The sequence below is a fragment of the Adiantum capillus-veneris genome, chromosome 18, assembly GCF_014529385.1.
Source record: "Adiantum capillus-veneris isolate H3 chromosome 18, ASM1452938v2, whole genome shotgun sequence".
NCBI classification, from domain to species: Eukaryota; Viridiplantae; Streptophyta; class Polypodiopsida; order Polypodiales; family Pteridaceae; genus Adiantum; species Adiantum capillus-veneris.
In genome coordinates, this window is record NC_140948.1 from 130,115,345 (window position 1) to 130,142,408 (window position 27,064).

General features: G+C 44.9%; 1 protein-coding gene across 3 annotated transcripts in view; it reads right to left on the reverse strand.

The window, feature by feature from the left end:
- The window catches only part of LOC147436403 (nudix hydrolase 20, chloroplastic-like), a 209,396-nt gene that overhangs the window by 165,111 nt on the left and 17,221 nt on the right, over positions 1-27,064 (reverse strand). The window lies entirely within an intron of this gene.

Consider the following 27,064-nt stretch of genomic DNA (forward strand, 5'->3'; position numbering starts at 1 on the left):
CGTTCCCTGGTAACACTGGTCCGAAGATGAGGCAAGCTCTCTTTAGGTGATGGGTATATTGCTGCGAGATCCAGAAGAGGAGAAGAGCCAAGACATCCAAGGTGAAATAGATGAAAAAGGACTAGAGACCATGCTAGCCAAGGACTTGCCTCAAGAGGAAAGGGAGTCTTACATACAGATCTTAAGGAAACATGCTGGCCTTTTCATCACATATTATGAGCACATCAAAGGGGTCACAGTGACACAACATCGCATTCAGCTTAAGGAAGGTAGTAGACCAGTCGTGCAGAAGCAAAGAAGGCTTGGAGTGGTCCAGCAAGACGCACTGCTAAAGGAGGTAAAGAGGCTCCTTAAAGCAGGGTTCATTTATCTCGTAGAGGATTCAGAATGGGTATCCCCAGTGGTGGTAACTCCGAAGAAAAATGGTAAGTGGAGAGTGTGTGTAGATTACAAGCCACTAAATGCTGCCACGAAGAGGGATCATTTTCCTCTCCCTTTTCAAGATGAGATCTTGAATGAAGTGGCAGGTCATGAGAGGTATACTGTGTGATGGATATTCATGGTATTTTCAAATAAGGATTGCAGATGAAGATCAACGGTTGACAACTTTTATTACACCATGGGGATGTTTTGCATATCGGGCTATGCCATTTGGCCTGACTAATGCCCCAGCTACCTTCCAACGGTTCATGAATTTGGTTTTTCAGCCCTATTTTGGTAAGTCTATCAAAGTCTTCATTGATGACTTTTGCATCTATAGCTCTAGAGCATTACACTTGAGCAAGATAGATGAAGGGTTTACACGACTAGCTCAATTGGGAGGGCAACTCAACAAGGATAAGTGCCACATTGGGGAATCCAAGGTAACTCTTTTGGGTCATGTAGTGTCTGAGAAAGGGATAGAAGCTGATCCCGAGAAAGTGAAGTCACTCCTTGCTCTACCTTCACCTTCAAACACGAAACAATTGGTATCATTTTTGCAAAAGGTACGCTATTTGAATCGCTTCATTCATCTCCTTTCACAAGCAATCTATCCACTGCAGCAACTCACAAGGCAAGCTACCTTGGCATGGGATGGGAATAGTGAGAGGTGTTTAAGAAAATTATGGGATCTTTACCTACTGTCTTGCAACCTTGCTGGGAGGAGACCTTCTATGTCAACCCTAGCCTTGGCTGCGAGGCATTGGGGGCAGTTTTGATGCAAAAGGACCCAAAGACACTCTTGATGAGACCTATCTATGTTGTAAGTAGAGTTATGACTGTAGCAGAGAAGGGCTTCACCTCTACAGAACAGTTGGTCTTGGCATTTAAATTTGCGGTGGAAAAGTTTAGGGCTTACTTGTTACCAAAAAGGTTTGTTGTGCTTACCACTGAGGATGTTTTCCCATATGCTTTGCAACACATGGAACTATCCGCAAGGATAGCAAAATGGGTGGTGCAACTACAGGAGTTTGATTACACAATACAAGTGGAGAGAACTACTAGGGCATGCCTAGCAGATGTGCTAACACAACGATGCTATGAAAGACCAGAGAAAGTGCAGCCTAGCAAGACTTCCCCCTTAGCCGAGACTGAGCTTCTTTTGGAGGCTCACAGTTTATACTTTGATGGTGCCTACAAACGGGTAAAAGACAGAGCGTTAGCAGGAATTGTTGTGTTAAATCCTTTGGGATAAAAGGCTTTTTGCAAAGGGTTTCAGCTGGAAGAGGCTCACTCCAATAATGAAGCAAAGTATCAGGCTCTCATCTTGGGGTTACAATGGTGTCTCTCCAATGGCATAACTAGGTTAAATGTTTTTGGTGATTCCATGTTGATAGTGAAACAAATGATAGGGGTGTGGGCTTGTAAGAGTGACAAACTAGCTACCAAAATAAGGGAGGCCAAATCTCTAATGAGGAAGTTTAAGAGTGCACGAATCCACTTTGTGCCAAGGGAGAAGAACAAAGAAGCAGATGTGTTGGCTACAGAAGAGTTGCAAAATGTCATGTTGGGGGCTATCACCGTAAAGGTCCCACTATTTCAAGGCAAAGAAGAACTAGAGGACATTCTCTATTTGTTGGAGCACTGCGAGGCTCCTAAGCACATGAGTCGCAATGAACGGAGATGGCTAGCTAGGAAGGCTACCACGTACTGCATAGTGAATGAAGATTTGTACTGCAGAGAAAAGGATGCACTGTTCAGAAAAGTGCCTTCTACCAAAGAGATCAAGGGGATTCTAAGTAGTTGTCATGAGGGAGTGTGTGGTGGGCATTTTGCTCAAGAAATCACTAGTAGGAAGATTCTCCAAGCTGGTTTTGTTTGGCCAAGTCTACACCGAGATGTGCAACACCGGTGCCACACTTGTGAGGTCTGTCAAAAGGCTAGTCCTAGGAGGTTAGCCTATGAGAAACAGAGTCCTATCTCAGCTTATGGCTCATTTGAAAAATTGGGTATTGATGCAATCGGACCATTACCATGCACGCAGTCCGCAAAGGAGTATGTCCTCATGGGGGTAGACTACATGACGATGGGCAGAGGCATGCTCTACTAGGAGGATCACTGCCAAAGATGTGGGTGACTTCATCTTTGAGTGCATTTGTTGCAAGTTTGGTACACCTTTGGAGATCCTATCTGATAGAGGACCTGGGTTTCGAGCAGATCTAGTAGGGGAATTAATGGAAAAATTGAAGATAAAGCGTAGGCACTCTACTCCTTATTATCCTCAATGTAATGGGTTGGTTGAGAAGGTGAATGGTCTTATTTGTAAATTATCACTAAGCAAGTGCATATGCACCCAAAGGCCTGGGACAAACACTTAGATGCAGCACTCTGGGCTTACAAGACATCTTTCAAGACCTCTTTGGAGTACACGCCTTTTCACCTAGTGTATGGGCAAGAGGCTCTTCTACCCATAGAGGTAGAGTTGCGAGAAGCGACGAAAAAAGTTCAATAGCCAGTTGATAAAGAAAGATATCAAAGAGGGATCTCTTGTGCTGCAGTATGACAACCGATTCGACCATAGGAAGGATGGTAAGTTTTTGTTGAAATGGGAGGGGCCTTTTGTGGTAGTGCAAAAGTTCCTAAATGGAAGTTATAGGCTAAAAGATCTGGATGGAAAGTTGCATCAAACCCCAATAAATGGATGGTGGCTTAAACCATACAATTGCAGATTGGTTGAGGAGTGTGCTGACACTTTTCCATGCATTGCTGATAACTTTTCAGATTGGGACACAGGCTAGAGACATAAATGTCTCCAGCCATCAGAGGAGGGCTATATGATGCATGCTTTTAATGACCCCCCCCCCCCCCCCCCAAGAAGCCGTCACTTGTACATAGCCAAGAGAAAAAAAACCAAAAAAATAAAAAGAGAAAAAAATTTAAAAAATTCAGCTTGCATTTTGAAGGCTTCCAGCTCCATGCGTGATGCTAGTGCGGACAAAAAATTATAGCTAGTTGACAGGATACGCTTGGGGGATGCTGCCTAATCATGGCTCGGTTTTTTCCGCATGCATGAGCTTCACATGGGAATGAGTTCCATACATTGGTGAACTCCATTTGTAAAGGGAATGTGAGTTAATTTTACTTAGGGAAAGAGTGAAGTTTGGAAAGTCAAGTGGCAAGATCCACCATTCAAGAATTTTCTATTCAGAAATTTCCTTGTGTATAGATAAGATGCTTGGTGACATCACGGGCCCTTGAGGTATCCTGAGGTGTCAAGCTTATGTGGTGCATAATGGAGGACTCCCGCAAGGTGCATGTGATGTGGGCCACCTTCCCCTTTGGCTCATAAGGATACAAGAAAAACAAGCCTTTTTTATCATTTTTTCCAATAGTTTTCTAAAAGTATGGATCCCATATCATAAGTAGACCCCCCTAGGACCCCCTCCACGCCCTCCCCTTGCCACCTATCCTCAAAATTCCAATGGAACCCTTTGGGACCCATATTGGAGCCATTTTGGTGGAAAAACACATATTTTGGGCCTTTTTTCCTATCACCTAGTCTTCGCTTATCTTGCCCTATTCATGTTCTTGCTCACACACACTTAGTTTTGCACAAAACTACCTTCACTGTTCATTCCTAATCAGCCCTCCCAAGCTTCCATGGCTGCACTTCATCACCTTCCCCTTTCTTGTAAGGATGTGCACTAGTTAGCTACATACATGCACTAGTTAACTACACACACAATCACACAAGTATGTATTCAATATGAATTCCTATCTTTCATCACAAATCCCACTTCACCCCACTCAAATCAACCATAAAACTCAGAAAAATCAATCTCTTCACCTCTCACTCTCACTCATTCTCATATATACACATCTACCTCTTTACTATGCCTCATTAATCACTTCCCTCTACCAACAATGATGAGATGAGAACTCAATATATTCAAAAGCTCAAGGGTAAATAAAATTTCTGCAAGTGGGTGATGAAGAAGCACCATTACAAGTGGCAAGAAGAAGCTTCTAAGAGAAGCATCTACAAGGACAAGGTGGTGGCTCCCAAGATATCTCAGTTTGCCCCCCCCGGTTTAGCCTTGTAAATTGTAATTATCCCTAAATATAATCATGCAAGAAAATCTATATAAAGAACCCCGATCTCAGCCAAAGGGGGCTCTCCACATTGTATATTTCCTTCACTAAGTACTTAAGTGCAACACTAGGACACCACTAGTGTATTGGGGGGTGGGGTTTTATGTATATCTTGTCATTAGCAAGTTATATTTGTGTGTGAGCTTTGCTACTTGCAACCTTCCCTTTGATGGAGTTGTGATGCTTACCCTTATTCCACTCCACATTGAAGTTTTCATAATGTTCAGTCTCTTTGCTTGTGAGTATGTGTGTAGAGTATGTGTGAGTATGTCGCAGATTGTGGAGGCTTGAGACTATAGTGAAGCATTGCATTGTATTGTGATTGATCCTTCTTCCCTTCATTCTCTCCACTCTCCAACACATTTCCATTACCTTCTCTTCTTATTCTCCTCTCTCTCTCTCTCTCTCAATCACATACGCACACAATTGCCCTTGCCATTGCAACCATTTGACAAAGTTGGTCAAGAGAGGTCTTGAATAGGCACCCCTTTAAGCCTCCCACATCACAAGAGTGGTTTCCTCATACCTTCATCCTTCCATTTGGATTTCTTTCGCGTGCGCAATCTCACTTGGGTGTTAGAAGTTAACCTGATGAGGCTGCAACATGAGTGCGTATCCCAATGCCTTTGTGCATGTGTACTATGTGCTGATTCTCACTTTGCGTCCTAGCCGCACTTTTAGCTAGGTGGTGCCCCAAGGTTTATTTTGCCCTCCCTTGATGAGGTCCGTGTGCATCGTCTTGGTGTAGAGGCCACCAAGTTTTTTTGCACGCCTCATGTCCCTCCAGTAGTACAGGGCTTCATGACTGGGCAACTTGAGGATGATGCGTTCAGGACTCAGTTAGTTGCCGTACTGAATATCTTTTTGCAACTGGTGCAAAATCCAAGGTTTATGGAGTTCTTGCAAATCCAAGGTTTATGGAGTTCTTGCAAGCGCCACCAATGCGACAGCAAATTAGGCAACCTACACCACGTTCAGAGCTTGTTGAGGCTCAAGCCCAGGTACTTTATGCGACTCAGCAGGATAGGGAACAATCGCATGTTGCGGAGTCAGGGGCTCCAAAACAGGTTCTTCCTATGCTTGAACAGGTGGCTAGAACGCCTATTCCATAGTTTATGCCAGTTCAGCCCGCCACCTTTCAGAGCCCGCATGCTGTCTTGAATGGACAAGGAACTGGATACCAGGCTATGCACTAGGTTTTTCCACCACCCACGATACATCCTGGGTATTTCGGGGGTGGATCAATGTTCCAAAGTATGGCTGGTTATGCGCCTGGAAGTCAGCCGTAGATGCAAGGAACAGTGTTTGGGGGTATGCAAGGCATGATGCCAAACCCCATGTATGGTAGTATCGGCATACAACACGGTTTTCAGTGCAACCAGGGCCAGTTTGGGGTGCCACAGGGTCATTTTGGCATGGCTGGTTTTTCTGGACAGCAACCAGATATCGCACCTCTGACGCAAAATGTAAATGGCCAAGATGTGCCGATCATGCCTACTACAGTGCCCATGTTGCATACCATTCCTTATGACAACTTGGGGGCATTGGAGAAGCCGAAAGCTTACAAAGAGGTGGTGCGACTATAAAGTTCAGTACTTTCAGTGGCTTTGAGGATAAAGCAAAGGCTCTCACTTTCCTCCAACAGTTTGATACAGCTTATGCAGAAGGGAATTTTACAGAGGCCTCGAAGGTCAGGAAAGCTGCCACTTTCTTAAAGGACAATGCGTTTACATGGTGGACGGCATTGTTAATGCAAAGGACAGGCACCTGCCACTTGGGTTTACTTCAAGCAAATGTTTGCATCTGCTTGGCTGTCAAATGAATTTGAAGCCGACGTCGTGACAGATTGGCACCAGCTTACTTCGGCTACATGCAAGAGCTTGCAGGAGTACAATCGGAGGTTTTGTAAAGCGTTACTCTCAGTGACCTCCTACAGATTTGTGCCATTGACAGAGCAGATAGAGAAGTATTGTTGTGCGCTGCCTAAAGGGCTTCACGATTACTGTACCAAGAACAGAGTGGCTACCCTCACTCAGCTAATGGAAGTTGCTAACACTGGTCTTCCCTTGCTGAAAGGAGAGGAAGTGGGTTTCCGAGCAACGAGAAAGGAGGGCAACAAAAGAAAAATTCAGCGAAGAAGCCCTTTGTGAAAACGGCTCCTAAAGCGTCACAGGGGTCAGAAAAGGCCACCAAAGATAAGGATTCAGCCGTGACTTCTAGAGCGCAGGCAAAGAAACAGAAAAGGAAGCCTTTTGTGCGCAAGTCGCTCGAAGAAAAGAAGGTCCTAATGGCTGAAAATAAATGCTTTATATGCAAGCAGCCTGGTCACTTTGCTACCAATTGTCCACAAAGGAAAAGACCAGCTGACTCAGAGGATAAAGAGGACCAGAAAGGCAAGAAGCCTAAACCCACGGCAGGTTTGGTGCCAGACATGGTGGGTGATAGGCCTAGTACGGATGCCAGTGAGTTATGCAAGGCATGGGGTAAAGTTGGGAATCAGACGGCACTCATCTTCTTTGATCCAAGTGCCAAAGCCAACTTTATCTCACCAAAGATAGCTATGAAGTTGGGTATCAGAGCTAAAGAGATGGGGTACACAGCAGACGTAGGATTGGCATGTCCCGGCCACTCAAAGTGTGTTACTCCCATCATTGGAAAGCTGTGTATGCGTATTCAGTCGTATGCGGACACAGAAGAGTTCTACATCATTCCGGTGGAAGGATGTGATGCCTTGTTGGGGATCCCGTGGATGTTCCGAGTGCACGGAGTCTTGGATGCCTACAACAAAAAGATCACTGTACAGCATAGGGGCAAAACTCACATCTTGGATGTAAAGCTAAAAGGAGAGTCAGTCCCTATTGTATATGCTTCTGCTATCACTTCTGCAATGAAGAATCATCTTTCTGTGTACTTGACTTTTACACGTGATGTCTCAGATAATGATGAGTCAAAGTTAGATAAAGAAAGGTCAGCATTCTTGTAAAAGTTTAGTGATTGTTTTTCTGATTCATTACCGTCGCAATTGCCACCAAAGAGACCCGAGGACCATCAGATAGATTTAATGCCAGGGTGTAGCCCACCAAATAGACCTCCCTACAGGGTTAGTGCGGCGCAGCAGAAAGAGATTATGGGCCAGGTTGAGGAGTTATTAGAGAAGGGGCTGATTCAGCCTAGTTCTTCACCCTTTTGCTCCCCAGTGCTCCTAGTGCAGAAGAAGGATGGCTCATGGCGCATGTGTATTGATTACCGTGCATTAAATAAGAATACCATCAAGAATACGTTTCCTATTCCTCGAATTGATGATATTCTCAATCGTTTAGACGGTGCTGCAATTTTCAGTAGGATAGACCTTAAGAGTGGGTACCATGAGATTCGTATAAGGCCAGAGGATGTGCACAAGACTGCGTTTAGAACGACATTTGGTCTTTATGAGTATTTAGTGATGCCGTTTGGTCTAACTAATGCTCCTGCCACGTCAACAAAATGATGGACCGGATTTTCGGCTCGCATCAACAGTTTGTTGGGACGTTCTTCGATGACATGATAGTCTATTCGAAGAATGAAGAGCAACATAGGCGTCATGTGACCATTGTGTTCGAAGAGCTGCGCAATCACAGGTTACTTGTCAATCCTAAGAAAAGTGAATTCTTCTTGGAAGAGATCCACTTTCTTGGCCACATAGTCTCAAAGGATGGTGTGAGAATGGATCCCGCAAAGGTCGAAGCTATTAAGACATGGCCAGACTTGAAGACTGTGCACGATGTCAGTAGCTTCTTGGGATTGTGTTCCTACTATAAAAGGTTTATTAGGAATTTTGCAGAGATAGCATCACCTCTTCACGCTTTGCAAAAGAAAGAGGTCACTTTCAGATGGACCCAAAAAGAGATTTCAGTTTTTAGTCTCTTAAAGGAAAAGTTGACTTCAGATCCAGTAATTGTTTTGCCATATCTCAGGAAGTCATTTGTGGTCCAGTGTGACGCGTGTTGCAGTAGCATCGGAGCAATGTTAATGCAAGATGAACGGGTAGTAGCTTATGAAAGCCGAATTTTGCAAGGGCCACAGAGGACTATGCAAGTCTTTGAGAAAGAGCTCTTGGCCGTGATTCATGCGCTTTCTAGCTGGAAGCACTACCTCTTAGCTGTTGATTTTGTTGTTCAAACAGATCATCAGACCTTGCGATGCTTCTTGACACAGTCAAAGTTATCCAAAAAGCATATGCGATGGGCAAACATTCTTTCTATGTTCCACTTTCAGATTATGCATGTGGAAGGCAAGAAGAATGTTGTGGCTGATGCGTTATCAAGAAAGCCACAAATTTCAGCTGTGTCAATTCCTTATCATCATGAGCTAGATGACATGAAGGAACAGTATACTTCTGATGAAGATTTTGCAAGGATCTTTGAACAGTTACAAGAGGGGTAACATCATGAGCACTACCTCCTTAGAGATGGTTTTATGATGATGCATGGCAGACTTTGTGTCACTAGGCCATTGTGACATAAGGTCATGGAAGAGAGTCATGTCCCACCGTATGCAGGGCATCGTGGTATTGATGCGACAGTTAAAGCAGTAGAGACATTCTTCTATTGGCCTATCTTGAGGAGAGATGTGGATGCCCTTGTGCGAGCATGTAGAATTTGCCAAAAGGTCAAGTTTGACAGGCAAAAGGCACCAGGGTTGTGTAAGGTGCAGCGGAAGTGAATGTTGAACTTTGCTCAAGATGAGTGCTGTCACAAAGTGATGACGTGGCGGACAGCAAAAACCCTAAAATTCCTGCAAGCCCTAATTTTTGCCAGAAATCCTAATTTCCGGAAATCGCGGAGGCTATAAAAAAAACAAAAAAACAAAATTAAAGAAAGATGAGCGACGCAAATTTTGCTTTTTCTCTACGTCATGAGAAAGAGAGAGAATGCTTTTGCTTTCAAGTTTTGACTCTCTGTGAGAGAGAGAGCAATTGCTTTTGATTTGAAGCTTTTGGGGCTCTGCTTTTGGGCATCCCTTGTAACCTTTAAATTAGTGATGAGGGCCTCACTTCTCAGAGCATCTGGACGCAGAGTCTGAGAGTGAAACCCTAGCCACTCTTGTGTACTTTGATTTTATTAATATAAAAAGAAATACCGAAAGGGGCGCCAGTCTTTGGGGCCAATATCTCTAGGCATGGAACTCCGCCGGGCCAGTGTACATCTATTGTGATCTGTGACTTGTTTTGAAGTGGTTATTTGGTGCTGTCGCGGTTGATTCTTGACTTGGAGTGTCCAAGTCTGTTACAGTGCTATCAGAGCACGGCCGATTTCTCTTCTACGGGAAATCCGATCCCCGAATTTTTTTTTCCGCGGCACCTATGGCTTCAGGCAATGATCAGTCGACTCCCTCTGCATCTAGAGATGCGGGCAGGGATCACAACGAAGATTCCGGCAGAGAGTATGGCCCGCCTTGGCCTACTTAGGCGGAGCGGCGAGAGATGGAGCGTCGCCAGTTGATCGGCGATGCAACAAAGATGATGCTCAATTTTACCAAGGACCCGAAGATGGCAAAATATATGAACCAGACCTCTTTGGAAGAGGTACAGATGGAGTGGCAGAGAACCACAACACCACTCCCGAAACCCGCTCTCAAGAAACCTTCTGCCTCCAAGAAAATATATGAAGAAGGAACTGGAGAACGTGGTTGATGCACAGATTGCTCAGCTTTCTGACGCGCAAAAGAAAGCCAAAAAGCACGGCAAAAAGCAGAAGAAAAGCATTGACTTTCCAGGTTATTTGGGTCGTTAGTCAACTTTTGACAAGGCAAAGAAACAGAAGAAGTGTGTCAAGTTTGAAGGCTTACTCAGTTCTTCATCTTCTTCTGACAGTTCTTCTAGCTCTTCAGACTCGAGCGAAGAAGATAGAAAAAAACAAAAAGCGAAGCAAGACACAAAGCTTCGGAAAGGGCAAGAAAAAGGCAAAGAAGGCTACATCTCGCCCAGAGACTGACAGTTCTACTGAGGACTCGTCCACATACAGCTCAGATTCCGATGACGGAAAGTTTTATGCGAACAAGAAGAATTTTTACAAAGCTAACCAGTATGACTTTCTCGAAGATAAAAGCAAGAAAGTCCAAGAGTTTAAGGAAGGTGGCCACTCGATCAAGTTTGATACTTTTCAGGATACTCAGATGCTTCGAAGGCTTTGTCTTTTATACAACAGTTTGACATCGCTTTCGAGGGAGGACGCTATTCAGAACACTCCAAGATTCGGAGAGCTACCTCTTACCTTAAGGGGAATGCTCGTACTTGGTGGTCCACGCTTCTTTTAACAAGACTGTGCCAGTTAAATGGCTGAAATTTAAGAAGCTTTTTATTTCTTCTTGGTTGACGCAAGAATATGAAAGAGATATACGAGCTGCTTGGAACCATCTTCGGATGACCAAGAAAGATACAATCAATGCTTATTGTGAAAGATTCTGGAGCTCTTTTCTACCCGCCTCTTCATTCAAGAAGATCTCGTTCAGAGAACAGATTGAGCAGTTTACCTTGGGTCTACCTACAGAGATCCGAGATCACTGCTTGGAACAGAAGTCAGCTTCTATTCAGGAGTTGATGAGTCATGCGAAGCGGGGCTTTGCCATTCACTCTGGCAGTCTGACCTACCCCACAGATGAGGCCATGACACAACGAGCCGAACAGACTTATGGGAATGAAAGTAGAAAGAAAAAGAGCAACCCAGAGAAAAAGGATGCACGACCCAAGCTTACTCCTGAGGAGAGAACTCGCTTCATCAGAGAGGGGAAGTGCTTTGGATGCAAGGAACATGGACATATCTCCGCGAAGTGTGCTAAAAAGGCACAGAAAGAACGGAATGATAAAGACGACGACAGGTCTGAGAGTTCGAGAGCAGATGAGGAATGTGGCAGAAAAGGCAAATAGAAAAGCAGAACTGGTACCACATGGCGTGGGACCTGCACCTGCACCGAATCTAATGAATGAAAGTACAAACTTTGCCGCTTTTGGGGCAAAGTGAAGGATCAGGAAGCTCTTTTGAAGGAGCCAAGGCCAACTTCTTTTCACTTGGAATTGGCGGCTCGATTTGGAATTACGCCCGACAGACTGACGCCACAGGCAGAGGTAGTTTGATTGGCACCCGGATGGGATGTTGCCATTACACCGAGCATTAGCAAACTTTGTTTGCAATGACAGGGGTGTTCAGGGCACGCGAGTGACGTTCTACTCAGGATCCCTTGGTACCACAAGAGCTACGCCGGGGTTGACTACCGGGCCGAGAAAGCGACTTCGATAAATGAAGGGCTTAGAGATTGTACTTGATGAACTTCAGTTTCTTACTCATTCTTTTGGGAGAGAACTGAACGCGGGATAAAGGTTGAATATGTTTTGACCTGATCAAAAGAACGCCAAGATTTTTCTCCACACTCATGCCGATTGCTTTTCAGAGGGCCTGAAGATCAAACCATTGATCTGATACCTAGAAGCACGCCACCAAATCGGCCACCTTACCGTGTGAGCCGAGTACAAAATGAAAAGATTATGAACCCAGTGAAAGACCTCTTGGAAAAAGGTCTTGTCCAGCCTAGTACTTCACCGTATTGCTCTCCAGTGTTGTTGGTTTTGAAGAAAGACGGATCTTGGAGAATGTGCATCGATTATAGCACTCTCAACGAAATCACCATCGAGAACAGATTTCCGATTCCTAGGATCGATGATATACTCGACAAGTTTTAGGGATCCTCGTGCTTTAGCAGGATTGACCTGAAGAGTGGATATCATCAGATCGGGATAGCGCCAGGAGATGTCTACAAGACTGCTTTTCGGACGACTTTTGGCTTATTTGAGTTTCTGGTGATGCCTTTTGGTTTAACCAATGCTCCTGCGACATTTAATCGGATGATGGACAGGATTTTTCGAGAGTACAGGCTATTTGTTGGCACTTTCTTTGACGACATCATTGTTTTCTCCAAGAATGAGGCAGAACACAGAGATCATCTGCTTCAAGTCTTTCAGGCATTACGAGATCACACGTTAGTGATTAATGCAAAGAAAAGTGAATTTTTCCTACCAGAGATACACTTTTTGGGACACATTGTGTCAGCAGCAAGAGTGCAAATGGAACCGGCCAAGATAGAGACTATCCGTGATTGGCCCGATTTGAGGAATGTCCATGAAGTTAGAAGCTTCTTGGGACTGTGTTCGTACTACAGGCGGTTCATACGAAAGTTTGCAGAGGTTGCTTCCCCTTTGCATATCTTGACATAGAAAGGAGTACCTTTTTCGTGGGGACCCACAGAGGTGACTGCCTTTCGGACATTGAAAGAGAAATTGACTACGGGACCTATTTTGACTTTGCCGGACTTGCAGAAGTCATTTGAAGTATATTGTGATGCTTGTGGTCGTAGTCTGGGTGCGTTCTTGATGCAAGAAGGCCATGTCATAGCTTACGAGAGCCGTTTGTTCTCTAGGCCGGAGATGACAGCACAGATCTATGAGAAAGAGCTTTTGGCGGTTATCCATGCTCTTACTCAGTGGCGGCATTACCTACTCGGAGCGGATTTTACTGTCTTTACAGGCCATCAGAGTTTGCGCTACTTCTTGTCACAGAAGCAGCTTTCGGAAAAGCAGATGCGGTGGGCGAACATCTTGTCACAGTTCCATTTCCAGATTGTCCATGTGCAGGGACAAAAGAATGTGGTGGTAGATGCTTTGTCTCGGAAACCGTTGGTTTTGGCTATTTCCGCGATACATCATAGGAGCTTCGAGGATATGGTCGATCGGTATGCCACAGATACAGATTTTGCAGATATTTTTCACACAGAAACGGGATAGGGAGACAATAGCCGGATACTCCCTTCGGGAAGGCTACTTGATGAAAAAGACTATGTTGTGCGTTACACAGCCGTTGAGGGAAAAGGTTATGACTGAATACCATTGTCCACCTTTTACGGGTCACCGCGGCATTGCTACCACCATGAAAGGGGTAGAGAGATACTTCTTTTGGCCGTGACTCAAAAAGGACGTGGAAGAGTTGTGCGCAGTATGCCAGAAGGTCAATTTCGACAGGCATAAGACACAGGGATTGTTAAAGCCTTTACCCATACCACCCGCCCCTGGAAAAGTATTGAAATGGATTTCATTTTTGATCTCCCGAGAACACAGAATGATCACGATGATTTTCCGATACATGGCACGTCTGAGCTGATTGTCTCCGACAGAGACCCCAGATTTATGAGTTTGTTTTGGAAGGCAATTTGGGAGAACATTGGCACGCAGTTGCAGTTCTGGCCATCGTTCCACTTGCAGACTGACGGGCAATTTGAGATTGCCAATTCAGTGATAGAACTAATAGACGAAATGACTGCAGCATTTTGGTCTGATTGATCTCGAATAGACATGGTTGCAATAGGGGTTAGTCAATCGGACATCGATGAGGTCCCAATTGGACCTAGATGTGATTGCTAGCTACATTGCCGATAAATCATGGTCTAAGATCCGAATGAATGCTGAATGTCATGTGATGTCCTGTGATGTCTGGTGATGTCCTGTGATGTCGTGTGATGTGACTGTCGATTTTGTACATGTGCTAGATGTGTGTTCCTAGTACGTAGGTACTAACAGTCAGTGTCTGCTAAGACGATTTATGGCTTTTGTCGGTTTTGCAGGCGTAATCGCGGTCGATTACAATGCTTTCAAGAGGGGGGTATGTCACAAAGTGATGACCTGGCGGACAGCAGAAACCCTAATTTCTGCCAGAAACCCTAAAATTCCTGCAAACCCTAATTTCTGCCAGAAATCCTAATTTCCAGAAATCGCGGAGACTATAAATTTATTTATTTTTTTTTAAAAAAAATTTAAAGAAAGATGAGCGACGCAAATTTTGCTTTTTCTCTACCTAATGAGAAAGAGAGAGAATGCTTTTGCTTTCAAGTTTTGACTCTCTGTGAGAGAGAGAGAGAGAGAGAGCAATTGCTTTTGATTTGAAGCTTTTGGGGCTCTGCTTTTGGGCATCCCTTGTAACCTTTAAATTAGTGGTGAGGGCCTCACTTCTCAGAGCATCTGGACGCAGAGTCTGAGAGTGAAACCCTAGCCACTCTCTTGTACTTTGATTTGATAAATATAAAAAGAAATACCGAAAGGGGCGCCAATCTTTGGGGCCAATATCTCTAGGCACGGAACTCCGCCGGGCCAGTGTACATCTGTTGTGATCTGTGACTTGTTTTGAAGTGGTTATTTGGTGTTGTCGCGGTTGATTCTTGACTTGGAGTGTCCAAGTCTGTTACAAGTGCTCCGAACTATGCTCAAGGTTCCTTTTACTTTGGGAAGGGAGAGCCTTCCGTTCCTTAATGAGAGAGTGCAATGGACACAAACAAAGTGAATGGATACTGTGAGTGAAGGTGCTGAGACTGAGAGATAGAGAGAGAAGAGAATACGACACAAGAATGTTGTCAAACCCTCCTTCGAAGGCCCCACTCTCTATGGCGAGAGCGGTCTACTTATGATTGCACAAATCTCTACAATGCTTGGACTTGCCGACGATGTCGACGACAATGAGGATGACAACGAGACGGGCTGAAATCTGAGAATGCTAATGGTTGAAATCTGCAAATCTTTATCTACTGAATTCTGATTCTATGTCGGTGATAATGTCGATGGCGACAATGCGACGACGACGCGCTGAAAACGCAGATGCTGAAATCTGTGTTTTCCGGGCTGAAATTGCAAACTTTGCGGGACCTGGCCGTGCGGCGAGGATCTGCAGCGGGAAGGTGAGATCTGCGAGGTTCGGGGGTTCTACTGCGATGTCTAACCACTAAAAACTGAAACGCTGAAGTTCTTGATGTCCTTGTCGCAAAGGTCTGCAAAAATGCTACGGTGGATCTGCAAACCAAAAACGCTAGGGGCTGAAATCTGTCCTTGCTGATGGAACTCCTAACGCTAGGGCTGATCTGCTGTTTCGGAGAAATCTGCTAACGCTAGGGCTGATCTGCTGTCTACTGTCACCAAAGATTCTGCAAGTGCAAAAACGCTAGGCCTTCTGGTGAGAGAAAACGCCAGAGTTGTCGCGGAGGTTGCTCTTTCTGAGAAGTTTCCTGTTGAGCAAGGTGCTCCTGCTGCCTCTTCTGCCAGAAAGTGCTAGCGCTAGGTTTCTTATATACAAGCTTAGCAAAATTGCCCTACCTATTTTCCAACAAAAGTCACTTAAAAATAATAAGTGAAAAATGTCAAAAACAGGGAAAATAGGTCTATGCACTGTAAAAATGATCCTGATGGGTTCTGATGGAAACCTGATGATCATGATGTGTGCAACCAGAGGATATGTATCTACTCCAAGTGTCTGGACATGCACTGTCACCAGCGTGTGACTACTATTTATCCTTTTTGTTGATTTCTTTCTTATTATCTATTTACTTTCACTTTTTGGAAACACCCCTCGGGAAATCTAACTGCCCTGCATTGCATAGCTAGTGTGGAACTGTCCAGAGGGAGTCCAGGCCTGATGGCAAGAGAGCACTAAGGTTGGACAAAGACTATGGTTAGCCAAAGTGGGGTCATTGACTAGCCAAAGTGGAATCCTTTGCTACAGAGGCTACATTTCAGTTCTGGATGTGGCCGCAATGTACAAAGAGGGTCGGATGACCTAGAAAGATACAATGCCAGCATCTCCTAAAATTTAGGGAACTGCTATTTTGGGACTTGAAAATGTGTTTGCGTCATTACCTCCGGAATGACAAGGAGAACATTTTCTTACTCTGCCGTGAAGTCAACTGGGCGACCAGTTGGGAGATTTTTAGGCGGCAACCCCGAAACGGGAAAATGCTTGTAAATGCGCCAAGTGGCACATTCTGGTACACTTTCCTCATGCAGAAAAATGGGCGCTGATTTTTAAGCTGGGAGAGGCTCATTTTCAGTTTTTGTCACAGGTTGAGAGCTATGGAGTGCTTGCTTTCCCTCTTATGCACAGTGCGGTGCCAGGAGTGATGCCCTGCACGCTACGCACTGCCCTCTCTCTCCTCTATGGCAGTATGTTATGCCCCACTAGTGGGCTTTTCATTTGACCAATGTACAGTTGTGTGGGTTCATGCGCGATTGCCGAGGCAAGAGCCTCTTGCACAGGTACTGGATTAGCTAGCGGCTAATCCCCCGTAGGTACAGGTGAATTCGGAGAGGTTTCACGCCAGAAATCTCGTCCGATTCAAAGGGCAAGTAGCCCTACAGGTGCGGGAGCTCGAGGACTTGCTACGGATGCGACCGGCACGCGAAACGGAGCCCGAAACAGTAAATTACAGCTTGCTGTGTATTTTTGCAGGTTTAGGGTTTTGGCCTTAAACGGACCCTAATACCCCCAGGAGGTTCGGGGACGCAAGGGGACCGCTGTACAGGCGATCTGGCGCATTTTCGGGGCTGAAAACAGAGAATTCAGCGTGCTGCAGATTCTCGCCAGGTCTTGCAAAGTGCCCTTATGCGTCGGGAAAGTCACTCAATGCGTGGGAATACTGACTGTGAAGGGTCCTAGTACAGTTATGCTGCCGAAATCGGGCCGGAACAGTTGAAATTCAGCCAAGTTTGTGCGGGGCAGCTTGTAGGGATCCACAGCGTTTATTCGCTCTTTGGAAGAATAAAGAAATACCGAAAGGGGCGCCTAAGTTAGGGGCCAATCTGGTGTCGGTCTTCTCATACAGGTGCATTCTAGCATCTGTATCCTATTCCCCTCTCTTGTGTCACTATAGCGCAGGTATAATAGACGACTAATAATGGGTGAAAGCTAAATCAAGGTTTGAAGTAAAGTCTACCGCCCTTTTTGGATTGAACAGGCCGGTTTCATGGTTCCATCAACGGGATTAAATCACTTTTTCCCATAGAAGTGAGCCTTGGTCAGGTTGGGTTTGAAGACACAGGGGATCATAGAACAAACACAGGGAATTGTAATTATGGGTGACAGACCAGATGATGTGACTGAAGAGGTTTCCTCTTCACAGGGTCAACAGACACATGAAGTGGGTGAGTCCTCAAGACCACCACAGACGGATGATGATATATTCAGGACCCAGTTGGCTACTGCTGTGGCTATGTTCACACAAGTAATGCAGAATCCGAGGTTTTTAGCCTTTCTGCAACCTCCTGTTCCGTCTCAGCAAGTTGGGTCACTCGATCATATTCAAAAGCCTGTTAAGGCTCAAGCACAGGTGATTCATACTGCACAGTCAATGGAAACACCTGTACACTTGACGGAGAACATGCAGTCTCCACAACCTATGCCTAAGGTGCAAGAACAGGTGGCTGAGATGCCAGTCTTTCAAGCTGTACCAGTTCAGCCCGCCACCTTTCAGCAACCTATAGCTGGTTCTAATGGGCAGGGAAGCAACCTACAGGCTATGCAACAGGTCTTCCCACCACCTTCAGTACACCCTGGCTATTTTGGAGGTGGATCGGTATTCCAGAGCATGGCTGGTCATGCACCTGGAAATCAGTTTTACACGCCAGGAACAGTGTTCGGGGGTGCTCAAATGATGATGCCTAACCCCATGTATGGTGTCACGGGCATGCTACCAGGGTTTCAGAGCACTCAGGGCTAATTTGGGATGCCACAGGCAAATTTTGGTATGGCTGGAATTACAAATCAGCAGCCAAATATGGCATTTCCAGGTCAAGTTAATAGCGGCCAAGGAACACAAATGAACCCTAATAGTGTTCCCATGTTTCAGTCACTTCCATATGACAATTTAACGCCGCTGGAGAGGCCAACTCCGTACAAAGAAGGTGGCAAAGGTGTGTCATTCACGACCTTTACAGGGTTTGATGACAGGAAGAAGGCTCTCTCATTCCTCCAACAGTTTGACAAGGCCTATGCAGGGGGAAACTTTACAGAGGCTTCAAAGGTCCGCAAGGCAGCCACTTTCTTGACAGGGAATGCGGGACAATGGTGGACAACTTTATTGCTTCAAGGGCAAGCTCCGTCCACATGGATTTACTTTAAGCAGATTTTTGCAGCAGCATGGTTATCTGATGACTTTGAAGCAGATGTCATGACAGAATGGCACCAGCTTAATGCTGCTACTTGCAAGAATCTGGATGACTACAATCGGAAGTTTTGGAAAGCTCTACTTCCAGTAACTTCCTATAGATTTGTGCCATTGACAGAACAGATTGAAAAATACTGTTGTGGCCTACCTAAAGAATTGAGAAAGTACTGTACGAAGACAAAAGTCACTACTTTGACGCAGCTCATTGAGGTAGCAAACACTGGCAATGGTTTGCTCAAGGGAGAAGATTGTGAATTCGATACTGGCGTCAAGGAAAGATCAGCCAAGAAAAATTCAGCGAAGAAGTATGTTTCCAAGGAGGTTCCTAAAGTGACTCAGGAGCCAGCCAACGCAGGGAAAGGCAAAGCTTCGGCTGAATCAGAAAAGGGACCAGCGAAGAAATGGAAAAGACGTTTTCCTCGCAAGTCTGAAGAGCAAAAGAAGGTCCTGAGGACAGAGAACAAATGCTTTATCTGTGAGCATCCTGGCCACATTGCTTACAACTGTCCTACAAAGAAAAGGCCAACTGATTATGAAGACAAGGAGGACAGGAAAGGAAAGAAGCCCATGGCTGGTCTAGTGCCAGATATGGTAGGCGACAAGCCAAATTCAGATGCAAGTGAGCTTTGCAGAGCATGGGGAAAGGTCAGGGATCAAACAGTGCTTATCTTCTTTGATCCAAGTGCCAAAGCCAACTTCATTTCCCCAGAATTGGCTTCAAAGTTGGGAATCAGACCTGAAGAGATGGGGTATACAGCAGAGGCAGGTTTGGCATGTCCTGGCCATACTGAGGCTGTGACACCCATCATTGGAAAGTTGCGTCTACATATCCAGTCCTATGTAGATGCTGAAGAATTTTACATCATGCCACTGGACGGATGTGATGTGTTGTTAGGTGTTCCTTGGTTGTTTCGTGTACAGGGAATCATGGATGCCTACAACAAAAAGATCACTGTACAGAGCAGGGGAAAGACTCACATTCTGGATGTAAAGCTTAAAGGGGAGTCTATTCCTACTGTATCAGCTTCTGCTATTACTTCTGTAATGAAAAAGCATCTTTCTGCGTACTTGGTTTTTGCACGTGAAGTGTCAGATTGTGATGAATCAAATTTATCTATGCTAGATAAAGAAAGGTCAATGTTTTTACAACAGTACAGTGACTGTTTTTCCGATTCATTACCGTCTTAATTACCGCCAGAGAGACCCGAGGACCATGCGATAGATTTGGTGCCAGGCAGTAGCCCACCAAATAAGCCTCCGTATAGGGTTAGTGCGGCTCAGCAGAAAGAGATAATGGGCCAAGTACAGGAGCTGTTAGAAAAGGGGCTGATTCAGCCGAGTTCATCTCCATTCTGTTCTCCAGTGTTGTTGGTGCAGAAAAAGGATGGCTCATGGCGTATGTGCATAGACTACCGTGCACTGAACAAGAATACCATCAAGAATAGGTTCCCTATACCTAGAATTGATGATATTATGGACAAATTAGAAGGAGCAGCTATGTTTAGCAGGATAGATCTAAAGAGTGGGTACCATCAGATCCGCATTAGATCAGAGGATGTGCACAAGACTGCTTTTAGAACGACGTTTGGCCTTTACGAATTTTTAGTGATGCCCTTTGGTCTCACAAATGCTCCTGCTACGTTCAGTAGGATGATGGACAGAATTTTCCGTCCACACCAGCAGTTTGTTGGTACATTCTTTGATGACATGATAGTCGACTCAAAGAATGAGGAGGAGCATAGGCGTCACTTGGCCATTGTGTTCAAAGAGTTACGCAGTCATAGGTTGCTCATCAATGCAAAGAAAAGTGAATTTTTTCTGGAAGAGATTCATTTTCTCGGACACATTGTCTCAAAGGATGGTGTCAGAATGGATCCTGCAAAAGTTGAAGCGATCAAGTCATGGCCAAATTTGAAGACGGTGCACGATGTCCGAAGTTTCTTGAGACTATGCTCCTATTACAGAAGGTTTATCCGAAATTTTGCTGAGATTGCTTCACCTTTACATGCTCTTCAAAAGAAGGCAGTCACCTTTAGATGGACACAGAAAGAGATTTCAGCTTTTAATCTCTTAAAGGAAAAGATGACTTCAGATCCCGTCATTGTGTTGCCAGATCTTAGGAAGTCATTTGTGGTCCAGTGTGATGCCTGTGGTAGTAGCATTGGTGCAGTGCTAATGCAAGATGGCAAGGTAGTAGCCTATGAGAGCAGAATTTTGCAAGGGCCAGAGATGACCATGCAGGTCTATGAGAAAGAGTTACTGGCTGTGATTCATGCGCTCTTAAGTTGGAAACACTACCTGCTAGGTGCAGACTTTGTTGTCCAAACGGACCATCAGACCTTGCGATACTTCTTGACACAGACAAAGTTATCTGAGAAGCATATGCGATGGGCAAATATCTTGTCCATGTTCCATTTTAAGATTGTGCATATGGAAGGCAAGAAGAACGTTGTGGCTGATGCCTTGTCAAGGAAGCCACAAATTTCAGCTGTGTCAATTCCTTATCATCATGAACTTGATGATATGAGAGAACAGTATGCAAATGATGAAGATTTTGCAAGGGTCTTCGAGCAGCTAATGGATGGACAACGTCATGAACACTATCTTCTTAAAGACGGGTTCATGATGATGCATGGCAGATTGTGTCACAAAGCCATTGCGACGCAAAGTTATGGAAGAGAGTCATGTCCCATCGTGTGCAGGGCATCGTGGTATAGATGCTACAGTTAAAGCGGTTGAGACATTCTTCTAGCCTGCCTACATTGAGAAGAGATGTGGATGCCTTTGTGCGAAAAAGCCTAATATGCCAAAAGGTCAAGTTTGACAGGCAAAAGGCACCAGGGTTATTGCAACCACTACCTATTCCAGATAAACCATGGGAAAGTATTGCTATGGATTTTATCTTTGATCTTCCGAGAACGCAGACAGGAAACGATGGTATTTGGACCATTATTTGCAGATTTAGCAAGCAGGCTCATTTTATTCCTGTCAGGAAGAAGATAAAACCAGATCAGATGGCACGCTTGTTTATGAGCAATATTTTCAAGTATCATGGCATGCCACAGTCGATTGTTAGCGACCGTGATCCACGCATGACAAGTTTATTCTGGAGAGGCTTGTTGGAGAATATGGGCACCACGCTCAAATTCTCTTCTTCATTTCATCCTCAAACAGATGGGCAATCAGAAGAGGCAAATTCTACTGTCCTAGATTTGCTGAAGTGCTATGTGTCAGAGCATAAAGGAAAGTGGGAGCAGTATTTGCCATTGGTGGAGTATGCATACAATAATACAGTGCATTCATCAACTGGCAAGGCACCCTTTGAGATAGTTGAAGGTGGCAAGAAAGTTCCTCCCATACTGTATACAAAGGACAAGATATTTGAAGCAGATAAGATGTTCAGGACATGGATGAAATGTACAAGAAGGTCAAAGTGGCCTTGGAAAAGACTCAAGCAAAGCAAAAGAAAGCAGCTGATCGTCACCGTCGTGAAGTGGTATATTCACTTGGTTATTGGGTGCTTTTACGCTTTGAAAAGGCAAGGTTAAAGAAGATGAAGGGCAAGGAAAGACTGTTTCCAAAGCTCAGCATGCGTTACTATGGGCTTTTTTAAGTATGCGACATAATCAGTGATGTTGCATATAGGCTGAAATTGCCTGACAGTTGGAAGATTCACAATGCGTTTCATGTGAGTCTTCTCAGACCCTATGTGGGTGATGTGCCAGAAGATATGCCAGTTGAAGATCAGCCGGAAGTCGAGGAACTTGACGAGATCTTGGTCCCCGAACAGATTTTGGCACACAAAGAAAGGAAAGTGAAAGGCGAGGTTGCTAGGCGTTACTTAGTAAAGTTCAAAAACTATCCACCAATGGATGCTAAGTGGATGCAAGAAGGTGAACTTGCAGAGTCACCAACTGTGTTATCACTTTACCTTGAAGCCTTCGGTTTGCAACCTACCTTGACCCCTTGAGTTTCAAAGCTACATGGATTGTCAATGTGACAATGGCTTCTGAAACAAATGATGTGCATGGTATTTAAAGTGAGCTCAAATGAAATACCTGTTACATGAATGTTAGAGCTGTACAGATTGTCAGTTTGGCAATTGCTCTTATGGAATGTCCAAAAGTTTGGTTAGTGCTATAGAAGTGAGTATTTCTTGTCAGTTTGTCAAGGATACAGTAATTGCTTCTATTAAAAGGTACATGTGTAACTGCATTCTTAAACTGTCGGTTTGGGTATGCTTGAAAGTGTTACGGGATCCAACGTGTACTATAAGACAGTGGCAAAATGTGCAGCTACCATTTTGTCATTGGAAAGTTAGTGACTCAAAGCAATGGCAGAGTGCGAAGCTCCCACTATGTCATTGGGACAGGGTTCACACGCAGGCAATACATGTGTCGACGAGGTGTTGAATACACCAGGATTGACAATGAGCATGTATGTGTCGTATATGTGTCGACACGTGTTGAATACATCAGTGTTGACTATAAGCATGTACGACATAGATGCAAACGAGGACGTTTGAGATTTCAAGAGGGGGGTATGTCACCAACGTGTGACTACTATTTATCCTTTTTGTTGATTTCTTTTTTATTATCTATTTACTTTCACTTTTTGGAAACACCCCTCGAGAAATCTAACTACCCTGCATTGCATAGCTAGTGTGGAACTGTCCAGAGGGAGTCCAGGCCTGATGGCAAGAGAGCACTAAGGTTGGACAAAGACTATGGTTAGCCAAAGTGGGGTCATTGACTAGCCAAAGTGGAATCCTTTGCTACAGAGGCTACATTTCAGTTCTGGATGTGGCTGCAGTGTACAAAGAGGGTCGGATGACCTAGAAAGATACAATGCCAGCATCTCCTAAAATTTAGGGAACTGCTATTTTGGGACTTGAAAATGTGTTTGCGTCATTACCTCCGGAATGACAAGGAGAACATTTTCTTACTCTGCCGTGAAGTCAACTGAGCGACCGGTTGGGAGATTTTTAGGCGGCAACCCCGAAACGGGAAAATGCTTGTAAATGCGCCAAGTGGCACATTCTGGTGCACTTTCCTGATGCAGAAAAATGGCGCTGATTTTTAAGCTGGGAGAGGCTCATTTTCAGTTTTTGTCACAGGTTGAGAGCTATGGAGTGCTTGCTTTCCCTCTTATGCACAGTGCGGTGCCAGGAGTGATGCCCTGCACGCTACGTACTGCCCTCTCTCTCCTCTATGGCAGTATGTTATGCCCCACTAGTGGGCTTTTCATTTGACCAATGTACAGTTGTGTGGGTTCATGCGCGATTGCCGAGGCAAGAGCCTCTTGCACAGGTACTGGATTAGCTAGCGGCTAATCCCCCGCAGGTACAGGTGAATTCGGAGAGGTTTCATGCCAGAAATCTCGTCCGATTCAAAGGGCAAGTAGCCCTACAGGTGCGGGAGCTCGAGGACTTGCTACGGATGCGACTGGCACGCGAAACGGAGCCCGAAACAGTAAATTACAGCCTGCTGTGTATTTTTGCAGGTTTAGGGTTTTGGCCCTAAACGCACCCTAATACCCCCAGGAGGTTCGGGGACGCAAGGGGACCGCTGTACAGGCGATCTGGCGCATTTTCGGGGCTGAAAACAGAGAATTCAGCGTGCTGCAGATTCTCGCCAGGTCTTGCAAAGTGCCCGTATGCGTCAGGAAAGTCACTCAATGCGTGGGAATACTGACTGTGAAGGGTCCTAGTACAGTTATGCTGCCGAAATCGGGCCGGAACATTTGAAATTCAGCCAAGTTTGTGCGGGGCAGCTTGTAGGGATCCACAGCGTTTATTCCCTCTTTGGAAGAATAAAGAAATACCGAAAGGGGCACCTAAGTTAGGGGCCAATCTGGTGTCGGTCTTCTCATACAGGTGCATTCTAGCATCTGTATCCCATTCCCCTCTCTTGTGTCACTATAGCGCAGGTATAATAGACGACTAATAATGGGTGAAAGCTAAATCAAGGTTTGAAGTAAAGTCTACCGCCCTTTTTGGATTGAACAGGCCGGTTTCATGCACGGTCTACGAACAGACTCACAAAAGTGCCAGATCACTTCCTAATATAGGCTGACTGAACTGAACCGAACCCTTGCCGTGAAGTAGCTTGTTCACGCGTATATAGGGTTAGATGTGTCACGTGACAGGTTGTTACAACCACTGCCGATACCGGATAAGCCATAGGAAAGCATTGCTATGGACTTTATCTTTGATCTTCCAAGAACGCCAACAGGGAGTGATGGTATATGGACCATTATCTACACGTTCAACAAGCAGGCCCATTTTATCCCTGTCAGGAAGAAGATAAAATCTGATCAGATGGCACGCTTCTTTATGTACAATGTGTTTAAGTACCATGGTATGCCACAATCGATTATTAGTGATCATAATCCTCGCATGACCAGTTTGTTCTGGAGAGAACATGGGCACTACGCTCAAGTTCTTGTCTTCGTTTCATCCACAAGCTGATGGACAGTCAAAAGAGGCTAATTCTATTGTCTTAGATCTGTTGAAATGCTATGTGTCAGATAATAAGGGCAAGTGGGAACAGTATTTGCCTATGCTTGAGTATGCATACAACAATATGGTGCATTCGTCCACAGGCAAGACACCTTTTGAGATTGTTGAAGGCGGTAAAAAAGTTCCTCCCATTTTGCATACAAAGGACAAGATCTTTGAGGCAGATCGATATGTTGAGAACATGGATGAAATGTATAAGAAAATTAAAGTTTCCATGGAGAAGACTCAGGCAAAGCAGAAAAAGGCTGTTGATCGTCACCGTCTTGAATTGTTGTTATCACCTGGTGATTGGGTATTGTTAAGGTTCGAAAAGGCAAGGTTAAAGAAGATGAAGGGCAAGGAACGGCTCTTTCCTAAGCTCAGTATGCGTTACTATGGGCTTTTTCAAGTGCTTGACAAGATCAACGATGTGGCTTATAGGCTGAAATTGCATGATGCGTAGAAGATTCATAATGCGTTTCACGTGAGTCTTCTAAGACCCTTCGTGGGTGATGTGCCAGAAGATATGCCAGATGAGGATCAGCCAGAAGTTGAGGAACTTTATGAGATCCTAGTACCTGAGCAAGTTTTGGCACATAAGGACAGAAAAGTTAAAGGACAAGTTGCAAGATGCTATTTGGTGAAGTTCAAGAACTATCCGCCTATGGATGCAAAGTGGATGGAACAGCATAAACTGTCAGAGTCACCAAATGTATTGCACCTTTACCTTGAAGCCTTTGGATTATAACCTACTTATGCCCCAACCCAACGTGTGCAAAGGAGGGGTAATGATAGAGCTAGCACATCAAATGTACATTGAATTTAGTGTAATAGATGAAAATGACAAAAGTATGAAGGTCTCATTAAGTCGTTTGTATCTATGTGTATGACCTTTCTTGCGGATACATGCGATGATAAAAGAGTGTTGATAGCACAAGATCATCAGTGGCATGTATTTATGGTATGCAATCGAGGACGTTTGCGATTTCAAGAGGGGGGTATGTCACGAGGATGTGGCAGCTCTTAACTATGTCACAAGGACGTGGCAACTGCTAACCTTAGTTGTTGGTTTCTTTCCAATGATTTTTGTTTTATTTTTGAGACCCTCTTTTTGAAGTAGCATACGGTCAGACATTGCATGCCCAATGTGAATGGTAGTTTCACCCGCAGACGGGAAGTGGTTGGCACTGGAATTCGTATAGTAAGAGGATGTCTAGGCTCAGAGCAAGATCATGTAGGTCCCCCCGTCACACTTAGCAAGTTGGTGGAGGATATTAGGAAGTGAACTCAACAAAGGCATAAAGTCAAGGAGGGACTACCAACAGCAAGTATCCGACAGTTGGGCCACATTGCACTTTTGGATGCGGTCCCAATGAGGATAGATGGTCGGATGACCAGTGGGCGCCCAACGGAAGCATCTCCTAAAAATTAGGGAACTGCTATTCTGGGCCATGAAATGTGTTCGCGTCTTTACCTTCGGTATGACCAGGGGAACATTTAACAACTCTACCACGAAGTCAACTGGGCAACTAGTCGGGAGATTTTTAGGCGGCAACCCCGAAACGGGAAATGGCTTGTAATCGCGCCAAGTGGCACTTTTTCATGCACTTGCCTCACAAAGGAAAAAGGGCGCTGTATTTTATGATGGGAGAGGCCTCATTTGCAAACTGTCACAGGTTAAGAGCTATGGAGTGCTTTCTTTCCCTCTCATGTACACTGTGGTGCTAGGAGTGATGCCCTGCACGCTACACACTGCTCTCTCTCTCCCCTGTGCAGTTATGTGATGCCCCACAAGAGGGCTCTTCATTTGACTGATGTACAGCTGTGTGGGTTCATGCTTTTGTGCTGAGGCAAGAGCCTCCTTGAGCAGGAACAGGGGTAGTTAACTACTACTCCAAAGCAGGCACCGGTGAGGGTCATAACCTCACCGTATAGGTGCGTTTTCAGCACTGTGTATGCACTGTAAATTGACTGTTTTTCAGCCATACG